Below are 11,518 nucleotides of genomic sequence, written 5' to 3'. Positions count from 1 at the left end.
GGCTGGAATGAATGCCAGAGCCGCCATCTTGGATCACAAAATGGAACTCATGTTTGAATGGATAAAATGAGAAGACAGAAGGAGCCTGAGCCCCCAGTTCTCTCAGGACATAATTTCAGCCCTGCACCACCAACATGGACTGCTGGGAGAGAAGGAAATCAATGTCTTCTTTGGAGGTCTCTTTGTTACAGCAGCCCACCTCTCTCCTAACCATCTCACTCTTTCTCCGTTGGATTATTACAACAGTCCCCAAATGGGCCTCCTGCCTCCAGTCCCTCTCCTTTCTTTCCGTCTTCTGGAGGGATTACCAGCAAGGAGATTAACCCAATGCCAGCGGATCATGCCACTCTCCTGTATTGGTACCATTTGTTTCTTCCCAGTTAAAACTCCTGTCCCAGGCGCACAGGGACCCTCACAACCTCAACTACTATTCCATTCTTAATTCCTGCCACATCTGCCCTCAGATGTGCTGTCTTCCTGGCACACTCTGCTTCTCCCCTGAAATGCAACTGTGGGGTCCTCCTCTGCTCTTCCTGTCCTCTGCAGTCCCTTCCTGTGTAGAACGGGACCATTGGCCGATGGGGTGTTGGAGACATGGCCACACGTGACTCCCACACCTAGGTCGTGAGAGACCTCGTGGCTTCTCCTTGCTGTCTCTCGAATCACCTGGGGAAAAGTCAGCCACTGAGTTATGAGGACACGAAAGTGACCATATGGAAATGTCTGTGTGGCTAGAAACTGAGGCCTCCAGCCAAGAGCCAGGCCAGCGAGCCACCAGGGAGCCTGACTCCACCCGTCCCCATGACAACGTCTGACTTGTCTCCTTCAGGGTTAGGCCTTTGCCAACGTCCCTGTTTGTGTTTTCCTGGTCCCCTGGCTCTGGGTCTATGAATCAAGGGCCCCCAAATCACCAATCATGCCAAATTCGGGGTCCAGTTGGTGCCGGTCTCATCAAACCCAGCTGAGCTGGTGACCCTGCCACTCCTGCAGTTCTGATAGGGAAACGCAACCCAAATCGGTCCAAAATTATCCCTGGGTATTATATGATCACGTATCGCCGCAAAGAGAATAAAAACATCCCACGGTCCCACAGATGGGCATATTCCCACAAGAACAGAGGGCTCTCTAGGTTAGCATGCTGAAGGACTGGACTCGGCTGCTCTTGGACACGACTGCCCATGGGGGTGGAGAGGCGTGGGTTAGAGGCGACTCAGGCTCCTGGGAATTCAATCCCAGGAGCTCAGCATGACCTCTCAACCTGCTCCCTCCCAGGCTCAGGACTGACCACTGGGGTTTGTGATTTAGAAGCACAAATGAGCTGGCTCAAGAGAGAGAGAAGCCACCCAGGACGGTGGCCTAGTGCTTTGGGGCACAGTGTGGAATGTAAACACTAACAGCGGTGAAGAAACTACGGCTGCAGGCACATTTATCCCGCTGCCTGGTTTTGTGAGCCCCGTGCCTGCTGTGCATATTGTCTGTGGCTGATCCATGCCAAGAGCAGAGCTGAGCAATCTTCACGGAGACATTCGACTGACACGTAAGTTGCTATCTGGCCCTGGGAAAGGTTACCCCATCCCCGGTGCCGCAGTCTGGCTGCAGCAGAATAACCGGGGGAGTGACGAACAACTTGTGTAGATTGATACAGCAGGAGTGGAAGCCGTTTATTGTAGGACAGGAGCAGTATTTATACATTCCACACAGCTTATCTAATTAACATAAACTTGATACAGCAGTCAACCAATAAGGAATCTCCACACTTAATGGCTCGCTGGAGTTACTTCACAAACCACTCCCTCTGGCAAAATGCTAGGCGCCATCCTGACTTGTTTACAGACTCTAACACCCGGGGTTGACGCATTTACTAGATGTCGGTTTGACCCTTATCTACTTCCTAGGAGAATTCAGCTTTTGTTTGAGTCACAGGTTCCGATTAATAATTTACAGCTAATCAAAGGCAGCCTCTTGACATCCTGTCAGAGTGTGACAAACTATAATTTTAAAGCCCCCCAAAGACAAAGTTAACCCCAAATATGATTTTTTGGTTTGCATCTTGTAGAAACTTAAATCTAATTTATCTGTGTTCTCTCTCTCTCTCTCTCTCTCTCTCTCTCTCTCTCTCTCTCTCTCTCTCGTCTCATTGTTTTGCCCAGGCTGGGCTCCAGGGANTTTTTTTTTTTTTTTCTTTTGTTTTGTTTGCACCAGGGATTGAACCCAGGGGCACTTAATCACTGAGCCACATCCCCAGTCCTTTTTTTATTTTTTAGACAGTGTTTCACTATGTTGCGGAGGCTGGCCTTGAACTTGCAATCCCCCTGCCTCAACCTCCCAAATCCAGGGATTACAGGCATGTGCCACTGCGCCAGGCCCCATCATATATTTCTCAGCGTCCCTACAAGCCACTCTGTTCTCCCACTTACGTAGACTATTTTTTACACCCAGTTGAATCCTAAAGGGCTTCTCTGCCCCAGGATGCCTGGACTCCCTAGGGTGGGGGCCCTGGCTAACGGGTCTCGTATCCTCATCTCCCATCCCAACCACTAGGGGGCGCTCGGTGAATGCTTATGAAAGAAAGGGGGAGGGCGGGGAGAGGCTCTCAGTGTCCTCAACAGTCCGTTCCGTTTCATCATTTCAGCAGTAAATGTACCCACTTCGCCGCCAGGAACTCGCACACAGGCATGCAGAAATAACGACGATAAGGGTGTTCACTTCTGCACTGTTTAACTATGTATAAAAAAAGGAAGCACTGGGTGCTGTGTCACCGGCCTCTAATCCAGCGACTGGGGACTGGGGTGAGGAGGGGGGTGATGGCGGGGAGGCAGGAAAGAGGCCAAGTTCAAGGCCAGCCTTGGCAAGGAAACTTAGCTAGACTCTGACTCCAAAATAAAATAAATTTTAAAATGGCTGGGGACGTAACTCCGTGGTAAAGCACCCCGGTAGCACAATAAATAAATAAGAAGCAACCTCCATGTCCATCATTAGGGGACTCATTAGTAACTTATGGTACATCCATGAAATGCAAGGTGGACACAGCCACTGGAAAATGTGAACTATGAACTAGATCTGCATGTGCTTAGATGGGAAGTTCCCCAACACACCCTGTGGAGAGAAGCTGGATTGGGGGTGCGGTTCAGCACATCCCCAACACCCCGAGAGAGAGAGAGAGAGAGAGAGAGAGAGAGAGAGAGAGATAAACAATATGTGAAATATAGGGTCCCATAGGGTCCCATCTATGGGCTTTTTAGGGGTCGGGGAGTAAGGTCATGGAAAAACTGGTCTGAGAAAGTGACTTTTTAAGTTTATGATCTCAAAACGATTTGATATTGTAACCATAGTTATAATTAAGTTCATAATTAAAATTTAAAAAATCGGTTCACCTACATGGCATCTCTTGCATCCCCCGGGGGCCCACGCTGAGCCCTCACTTCCCGTTTGAAAGTGAATTAATTTGCGGATCCACTCTGGAGCCGGGGCGCTCACCCCTCTAGGGGAACCGAGACGGTGGCCGAACCTCCCACCTGTGGCCACCAGGGGACGCGCCGAAGCCGCCAAACTCGCTACGGAACTGGGCGGTCCCCAGCGAACCACCCCCAACAAAAAGCCCTGTTCTTTCCAAAAGGCTGATGGGGTCTCCCCACAGGGTGTTCACACCCCGTCTCCTCGTAAGTAAACGAACTTAATTGCAATTTAATTTCTTCTAAATTGCACCAACAATTAAAGAGAAATGACTCCCTTCGCTATCTCTTTTCTTTTTCTTTCTTTTTTTTTTTTTTTGCAACAGGCTCCTGGTAATTTCCGGAGTTTAATGAAGTCCTTTGTGGGGGAAGCAATTGGATTTCAATGACCTCCTCCCTGGAGCTCGCCCCAGTGAGCAGGATCTACCGTCTCCACCTAGTTCTGATTGACTGTGAGTCTCCCAACCTCCCCATGCCTCTCCGTGTTTGCTGTCTGATGATAAATAACCTCCTTTCTTAGAACCGGGCATATAAATATTTCTGCAGTGTCACGATTCACTTTCTCAAGTACAAAGGGTAGAAAATGGAAAGCCTGTCTCCTGTTGGGGCCCCTCCTCCCTCCTCCCTCCTCCTTCCAAACTGATTTCTTCTGTGGCTTGGTCCCTGCACCCTTGTGGTCTCAGATCTTGAAACCTTTTAGTAGTGGCTACCATGTAAGGAAGAGGACAGAGATGAGTAATACCTGGCACGCCCTTGTTCTCCATGTCCTCACCACTCCGTGTTCTAGCCACTGGGGGAAAGGAACACATAAAAACAAACACCTATGCTATCCACAATCACCAAGAGGTAGAATCAACCCAAATGTCCATCAAATCATGAACAGGTTAAAAAAAAAAAAAATGGTCTATCCGAACAAGGGAGTTTTAGTTAATTGTAAAAAGGAATGAAGTATTGATGCATGATACAAGGTGAATAAACCTCAAAAACATGCTAACTTGTTATTGAGACATGCACCTGTATTCCCAGCTGCTTGGGAGGAGAAACAGTAGATTAGTGGTTTCGGGAGGGGGTGGGGGGGATGAAGACCGGTCGGCTTAATAGTTAATAGGTATGAGAGTCTTCCTTGGGGTCATGACAAGGGAACTAGGTACAGGTTGCACGATGTTGTGAATGTCCTCGTTGCCACTGAATTGTTTGTTTTAAAATGTCTAATTGCAATGATCTGAATTTCACCTCCGTTAAAAAGAAAAAGGCCCAATCCTCATGGCGTTTCCATCCTAACAGGGACGGACTGACAAGGAACCCTGAAGTGGGCAGATGACATGTAGCGCAATGGCCAACAGACAAGGTGTTCCCTTCTGTCCTGAGGACGTTCCGGCAGGCGCGTGCGAAGGGCAGGGAGAAATTCCAGGTGACAGGAGTCTCCTGCCCAGCTCAGCTGGTGCCTGGGGTGGAGTCCCAGGGCCAGCTCTGTGACCCTGTTCAAGTCACCTGACGTTGTGGATTCGTCCCCACGAGATGCGTGCAGTCTGCAGAGCTGCCGGGTGCCCCCAGAACACTCTGTTGTTTCTGGGTGTGTCCGTCTTCCAAGTCTGAAGTCCTGTCCCTGTTGGTGACATTTTGAAGCTTGTTACTTTGGGACCCAGAGCTCGCTGGGGCATACAAGAAACCGCCTCCTGAATGACCCGACCATGAATCCCTGGCCCCAGCCAAGGCTCACACCCAGCCACTGTGGTCTGAATGTGGACTGAGTGTCCCCCGGGCCCCCTGTGAGGTATTGAGAGCAAAAGCTTCATCCAACTGCAGTGTTCGGAGGTGGGGCCTCTGGCAATGGTTGGGGTTAGATACGGTCATTAGGGTGGAGCCACCTGATGGAGTCCTAGGACTTTATAAAAAGGAGAGCTGAACAGGGCATGGTGGCACAGGCCTGCAATCCCCGGAACTCAGGGAGGCTGAGGCAGGAGGATTGCAAGTTCAAGATCATCCTCAGCAACTTATTGAGACCCTGTCTCAAAATAAAAAATTTTTGAAAAATGAACTGGGGGGCGTGGCTCAGTGGTAAAGTGCCCTGGGTTCAGTCCCTAGCATCCGAATTCTTAAAAGGGGGGCAGCGAGGGGAAGAGGGGAGGCTGGGAGTAGCTCAGCACTTGCCCAGCAAGTGCAAAGCCCTGGGTTGATTCCCAGCACTTAAAAAAAAAAAGTGGGAGAGAGGCCATAAAACATGGTCCCTCTTCCTCCCTGTGATGTCTTGTGCTGCCTCAGACTCTGCCACCAAGAAGGCCATCACCAGGTGAGGATCCTTAGACCTTGCACCTCCAGAGCTGAAAATCGAAATAAACCCCTTTTTCTTTATAAAGTAGCCTACTTCAGGTATTTTGTTATAGTAACAAAAAAACTAATTTAGAAGCCAGTAAAGAACTTCAGGCAGGGACACATTGGAGGGCAATCTCCCTCCTCTTTAGTAGCACACATCTATGCAAACTGTCCTACCTGTGGAGGTTCACCTCTGGCATAAAGGGGATCAGGGTGACATGGCACATAAAGCCCCATCCTGTGGAAACTTTGTGATGATTGTTGGGGTACAAAGATAGCGCCTAGGAAAGTGAGAAAATCCCCAGGGTCCAGTAGAGGGCACAACGTGACTGTCTTGTCAATGAGAAGGAGAAGGGCAGAGAAGGAGAAGGACTGGCCCAGCCTTGCACAGAGCCTGCCTGAATTCTGTCCTTCCTCTGCAGCGGGCCCAGGGAGGGGTCCTGAGTCAGGCCTGGGGTGGGCAGGTGTGACCAGATCCAGAAGTGAGCGGGTGAGTGACCGCCAGAGCCATTCCGTGTGAGGGGGTGGGAATTTGAATGGATGAAGAGGTAGAAGCCACGGCCGCGTTTGCTGAGGGGCTGATGAGTCCAATGTGTTTCAAAAATCCAGTGTAAATGTCAGGCTGGGTTTTTCTTGAATTTTCTGGCAAAGTGAAATTTATTAACCTGGATTATGATCTTCTTGAAAAGATAAAAACCTGAGCTTTTCTCTCTTGAGACCTCTAAAAAGCTTTTATTTATTTTTGGTACTAGGGATTGAACTCAGGGGCACTGGACCCCTGAGCCCCATCCTCAGCCCTATTTTGTATTTTATTTAGAGACAGGGTCTCACCGAGTTGCTTATCTCCTCGCTTTTGCTGAGGCTGGCTTTGAACTCGCGATCCTCCTGCCTCAGCCTCCTGAGCCTCCGGCATCACCGACATGAACCTGTGGGGCTGGCTCTGGAAAAGCTTTTAAAGAAAATGAAAGACCCCATAAATATGTACAATAACTATGTGTTAATCAAAAAAATTTTTTTAAATGTTTAAGGACATGGAGAGGTTAACTATGCTGATTTTGATTTGAGCACTACACACTGTAGTATACATCAAATTATCACATGGTGTCCCATAAATTTGTACAGTTAACATAATGACTTACAAAATAAAAATAGGGCTGGGGCTGTAGCTCAGGGGTACAGCACTTGCCTAGCATGCATGAGGCCCTGGGTTCGATCCTCAGCACCACATAAAAATAAACAAATAAAATAAAGGCAATCTGTCCATCTACAACTATAAATAAATAAATTAATTAATAATAAATAAATGAAAATAAATTTTATATAAAGGAGACGAATGGCAATAGTTCTGATAATGGTTGTATGTACAGGGTGCTTAATATATTAAGCACATCATGTGATTTTTTTTTCTTTTATACTGGGGATTGAACCTAGGGGTGCTTAACCACTGAGCCACATCCCCAGCCTTTTTTTATATTTTATATTTAGAGACAGGGTCTTGCTAAGTTGCTAAGGCTGGCCTCCAACTTGTGATCCTCCTGCTTCAGCCTCCTGAGATGTTGGGATTATAGGGATGCGCCACTGTGCCCAGCTGAATATGTTTCTGTTTTTAATGTTCTCAGCACCCTTGGAGTAGGTCTATTCTTAGCCCCATTCTAAAAATGGTAAAGTCAAGGTTCAGGGGAATGAAGTCACTCATCCACAGTCACATTGCTTCGAGGGACAGGATTTTCAACCCCCATCCAGTTGCTCCTGGCCCTGCCTGGCATTTGGAAATTTGACTTCTGAAAAGGATTCCTAGGAGCCTGGGAAGATCAACACACTGCCCAAGGAGAATCCTAAGCCTGTTGGCGAGTGCTCACCAAAATGCAGAATATTCCCACACAGGAACGTACAACATAAAAACAGAAATATTTTAGAAGACGCATAGAATCTGTTTTTTGTAATCCTCTTTACAATGCTCAGAATTATCCTGATTTCAGTTTGGGAATCTTTTTTCAGGGCTGGATGTCACTTCTGGTAGAGTGTGTGCTGTGTGTTCAGGAAGCCCTTGGTTGCAGCCCCACAAAAGGAAAAAAGAGAGAGCAAGAGAATTTCATCGAGTTTAAGAACAGCCGGCTGTCATCCCAGCGACGTGGGAGGCTGAGGCAGGAGGATGGCAAGTTCAAGGCCAGCCTCAGCAACTTATTGAGGCCCTAAGCAACTTAGCAAGACCCTGTCTCTAAATAAAATAATAAAAAGGGCTGGGGATGTGACTCAGTGGTGAAGCGGCCCTGGGTTCAATCTCCAATACCAAAGAGAGAGAGGGAAAGAGGGAGGGGAGGGGGAGGGGAGGGGGTAGAGCTGCTTCTCAGCTCGGGGATGTCTTTTTCTTAGGGAGAGAGGGTAGGATTTAGGGGAAGCAGCTAGAGATATTTGGCAGGGGACATTTAATTCCTTCTTTATAAGGGTGTCTGATCTGCAGGCTCTTGCCCTGGAGAGGGCACCTCCTCCAACATAACAGTCCCCTGGGATCACAGAGACAGACACACTGTGGTTGCCAGGCTCTGGGGAAGGAGGTGGGAATGCGGGGCGACTGCGTAATGGGTACCAGCCCTCCTTCTGGGGTGATGGAACAGTTCTGGAACTAGGTAAAGGGCAGTGGTTGACAATGTTGCAAATGTGCTGAGTGCCACTGAGTCACACCTTTAAATGGGCTAAAATGACAGGCTTCATGTTACGAACATTTTAACACAAAACAACCCATGAACAGCCTCCCTCCCCACTCACCTCCTTCAGATCCAGCCACTGCTTTTTTCTCTACTTTTCTAGAATTCTTAGTGGTTTTCACTTGCATCCTTTGAGATCATGCAAGCCAAAATAAATATCAAAAAAAAAACAAAAACGTAAATCTAGACTAGGAGGGTCCTGTGGGGCCCATGACTGCTATCCCCAATCCAAATGAGCAATGCTCCCTCTGCTCTGGCCACCAGGGCTGTGGTTCAGCAGAGCCTGACAGATTTATTTTTTCATGAAATTTTGGAGATCTGTCCTTCCTCATGAATTTCCTAAGCTTTTTAATTCTGGCAACTAGTTTTTTTTTTTTTTAAAGAGAGAGAGAGAGAACTTTTTAATATTTGTTTTTTAGTCTTCGGCAGACACAACATCTCTGTTGGTATGTGGTGCTGCGGATCGAACCCGGGCCGCACGCGTGCCAGGCGAGCGCGCTACCGCTTGAGCCACATCCCCAGCCCAGGCAACTAGTTTAATTTAAAAAAAGAAAGGCACCAGGCAAGTCAGGCAGAATACACATGCCGGCCTAAGTTGGCCCCAAGGCACCTGCTCTGCACAGAGGAGAAAAGCGGAGGTCACGCCACAAATAAGGGACAGAGATGACAGCCCAAGTGTCCTGATTCTGGAGACAGGTGCTCTCCTTGATTCTTGCTCCAGGGAGTAACAGCACTGAATCCAGGGTCCAATATATCAGGCAGGTCACCCGATTTCTTGGAGTCTCTGCAGCGTGTTCAATGGTAGCCCCTCAAAACGTGTGCCATGTCCTGCCCCGCCCCCGGAATCATGAACCTGGCCTCATCTGAAAGAGGGTCTTTGCAGATATAAGTCAAGGCTCTTGAGATGGGAGCATCCTGGACTCTGTATGCGGGTCCTAAATCCAGTGGCGAGTGTCCGTGAGAGTGGGATGCAGACACCCAGGAGAAGGTCCTGTGAAGGGAGGCCACCTCAAGCTAAGGAATGCTGATGGCCGCGGGGAGCTGGCCCAGGTGAGGGGGCCTTCCTCTGCAGCTTCTGGAGGACAGGTGGTCCTGCTGACACCTTGACTTTGGGCTTCTGGCTCCAGAACCCTAAGAGAACACAGTTGTGTGGGTTGGGGCCCTCGCCTTGGTGGTAATTTGTTCTGGGAAAGGATCCCAGTCTCTGTGACGCAGGGGACGTGCAATAGATGCCTGTTGACTGGTGACCGTGATTCTCACTTAAACCACCAAGGAAGAATTCAGGACGCTGCGTGAAGAAAAGTCCTTTGTAAGCAGCTACATTCTTGGCACAGAGGGCATACTTACTGTGGCCTTTGTGGGCTATTTAGGACAAGTGTCCCTGAGTAAGCCTGGCCAGAGGAGCCGGGAGCTTGCAGAAAGTGGGAAAGGGAACAGATGGGCTGCAGGTTGGGGAGGTGTTTGGCTGCAAGTAAGGTGACTCACACCACGAGGGTTTCTCTCCCATGACAAGGAGCTGAGAGGTGGGATGTCCCAGGGGTGAATTCCACGGTTCAGCAGTGGCCTTGCCTCTTGGTTATAGAATGGCTGCCACAGCTCTAAGCACTTGGACCTCACATGACATAGAGCAAAGCAGGCTGGAGGGGGAGCTGCTTTTCCTCACAGGACTCAGTTTTCATTAGGGAGGAAATATCTCCAGCTAACACCTCCTTATGTCCCGTAGATTAGGCCGGGGTCATGTGGCCATGCCTACCTGGAGAAGATTCTAATTACCCACCATTAGCTATCCACCAATGTCCATTCCCTAGGTCAAGGGTGAGCTCTGGCCTGTGGGCCAAATCCAGCATCCATCTGGTTTTATAAATAGATTTTTGGGAGGAGGAAGGGTGCTGGAGATTGAACCCAGGGTCTCACACATGCAAACAGTTCTACAAATAAGCCACACACATCCCCAGCCCTATAAGTAGAATTTTGTTGAAACACAACCAATGCACACTCATCTATGTAACATATATGGTGGCTTTGATACTCGGACACTAGAGGGGAGTAGCTGCAAAAGAGACCAGATTGCCCACAAAGCTTAAAATGTTTACCTTCGAAGCTACAGTGAAATAATAGAGCTTTTTAAAAAATATTTTTTAGTTGTTGTTGACCATTATTTTATTTGCATGTTGTGCTGAGGATCAAACCCAGTGTCTCACATGTGCTGGGCAAGCTCTGTACCACTCAGTTGCAACCCCAGCTCAAAATAATAGAGTTTTAGCAGTGTATATGTTGGCCTCCTTAAAGACTACATTTCCCAGTGTCCTTTGCAGCTATTGTCACGTGACTATGCTCTTGCCAATGGAATGCAAGAAAAAAATGAGGAGCGCCTCGACCTCAGTCTGGCACTGAAAATGAATGGGCTTGCAGGCCCTGGGACCCACAGTGAGACCTAGAGCAGCAACCTTGAACTCACAGGCAGAAGACTCCCATGAGCTGGTATGGGTGACATACCTCTATAGTTGTCCCTCCATGTCCATGAATCCTGATCCATCTTTAACCAACTGCATTGAAAATACTCGGAAAAATAAAAAAGAAATGTTTATTAATACCAATTTTAAAATAATACACTATAACAACTACTTGAATAGCATTTACATTGGGTTAAGTAGCATAAATCATCTAGAGGTGATTTCAAGTATTTGGAAGACTATAAACGGGCTATATGCAGATACTATGGCATTTTCTAAAAGTCCTTGAATGTCCACAGATTTTGGTATGGGGAGTAGGCAGAGGGGTTGTCCTGGAACCAGTCCCCTGCCGTCACCACAGGCCCGCTGTATCTTGGCCAAGCCACTGCATTGGGAGTCTCTTTGTCCCATCAGCCTGACCGGTCCCTGGCTGCCTCCGCCTCTGTAGGGCCACACAGGAGCTGCTTCAAAGGAAGAGGAGAAAGAGTGGACACCAGTGTTTGGGATGTGGCTCAGTGGTCCAGCACTTGCCTAGCTGTGGGAGGCCCTGGGAAATGAGAGGAGAAGGGAGGAGAACTGGCGGCTGGCGGGGGGG

The 11,518-nt window shown here is 48.5% G+C and overlaps 1 long non-coding RNA gene across 2 annotated transcripts in view; it reads left to right on the top strand.

Annotated features, from left to right (window-relative positions):
• The first annotated feature begins 3,535 nt into the window (after positions 1-3,535).
• LOC107147145 overlaps positions 3,536-11,518 on the top strand; it is a 15,663-nt gene continuing 7,680 nt past the window's right edge. The window contains exons 1-3 of one of the 2 annotated variants that reach the window (XR_007342666.1): positions 3,536-3,659; positions 3,779-3,904; positions 4,737-6,381. This is a non-coding gene — a long non-coding RNA (uncharacterized LOC107147145). Of the gene's footprint in view, positions 3,660-3,778; positions 3,905-4,736; positions 6,904-11,518 lie in introns of those variants that run through there. The other variant, XR_001504114.2, reaches the window with a different exon arrangement.

This window comes from Marmota marmota, unplaced genomic scaffold (assembly GCF_001458135.2).
Source record: "Marmota marmota marmota unplaced genomic scaffold, marMar, whole genome shotgun sequence".
Lineage (NCBI taxonomy): Eukaryota > Metazoa > Chordata > Mammalia > Rodentia > Sciuridae > Marmota > Marmota marmota.
This window is presented reverse-complemented; position numbering and strand designations above follow the sequence as displayed.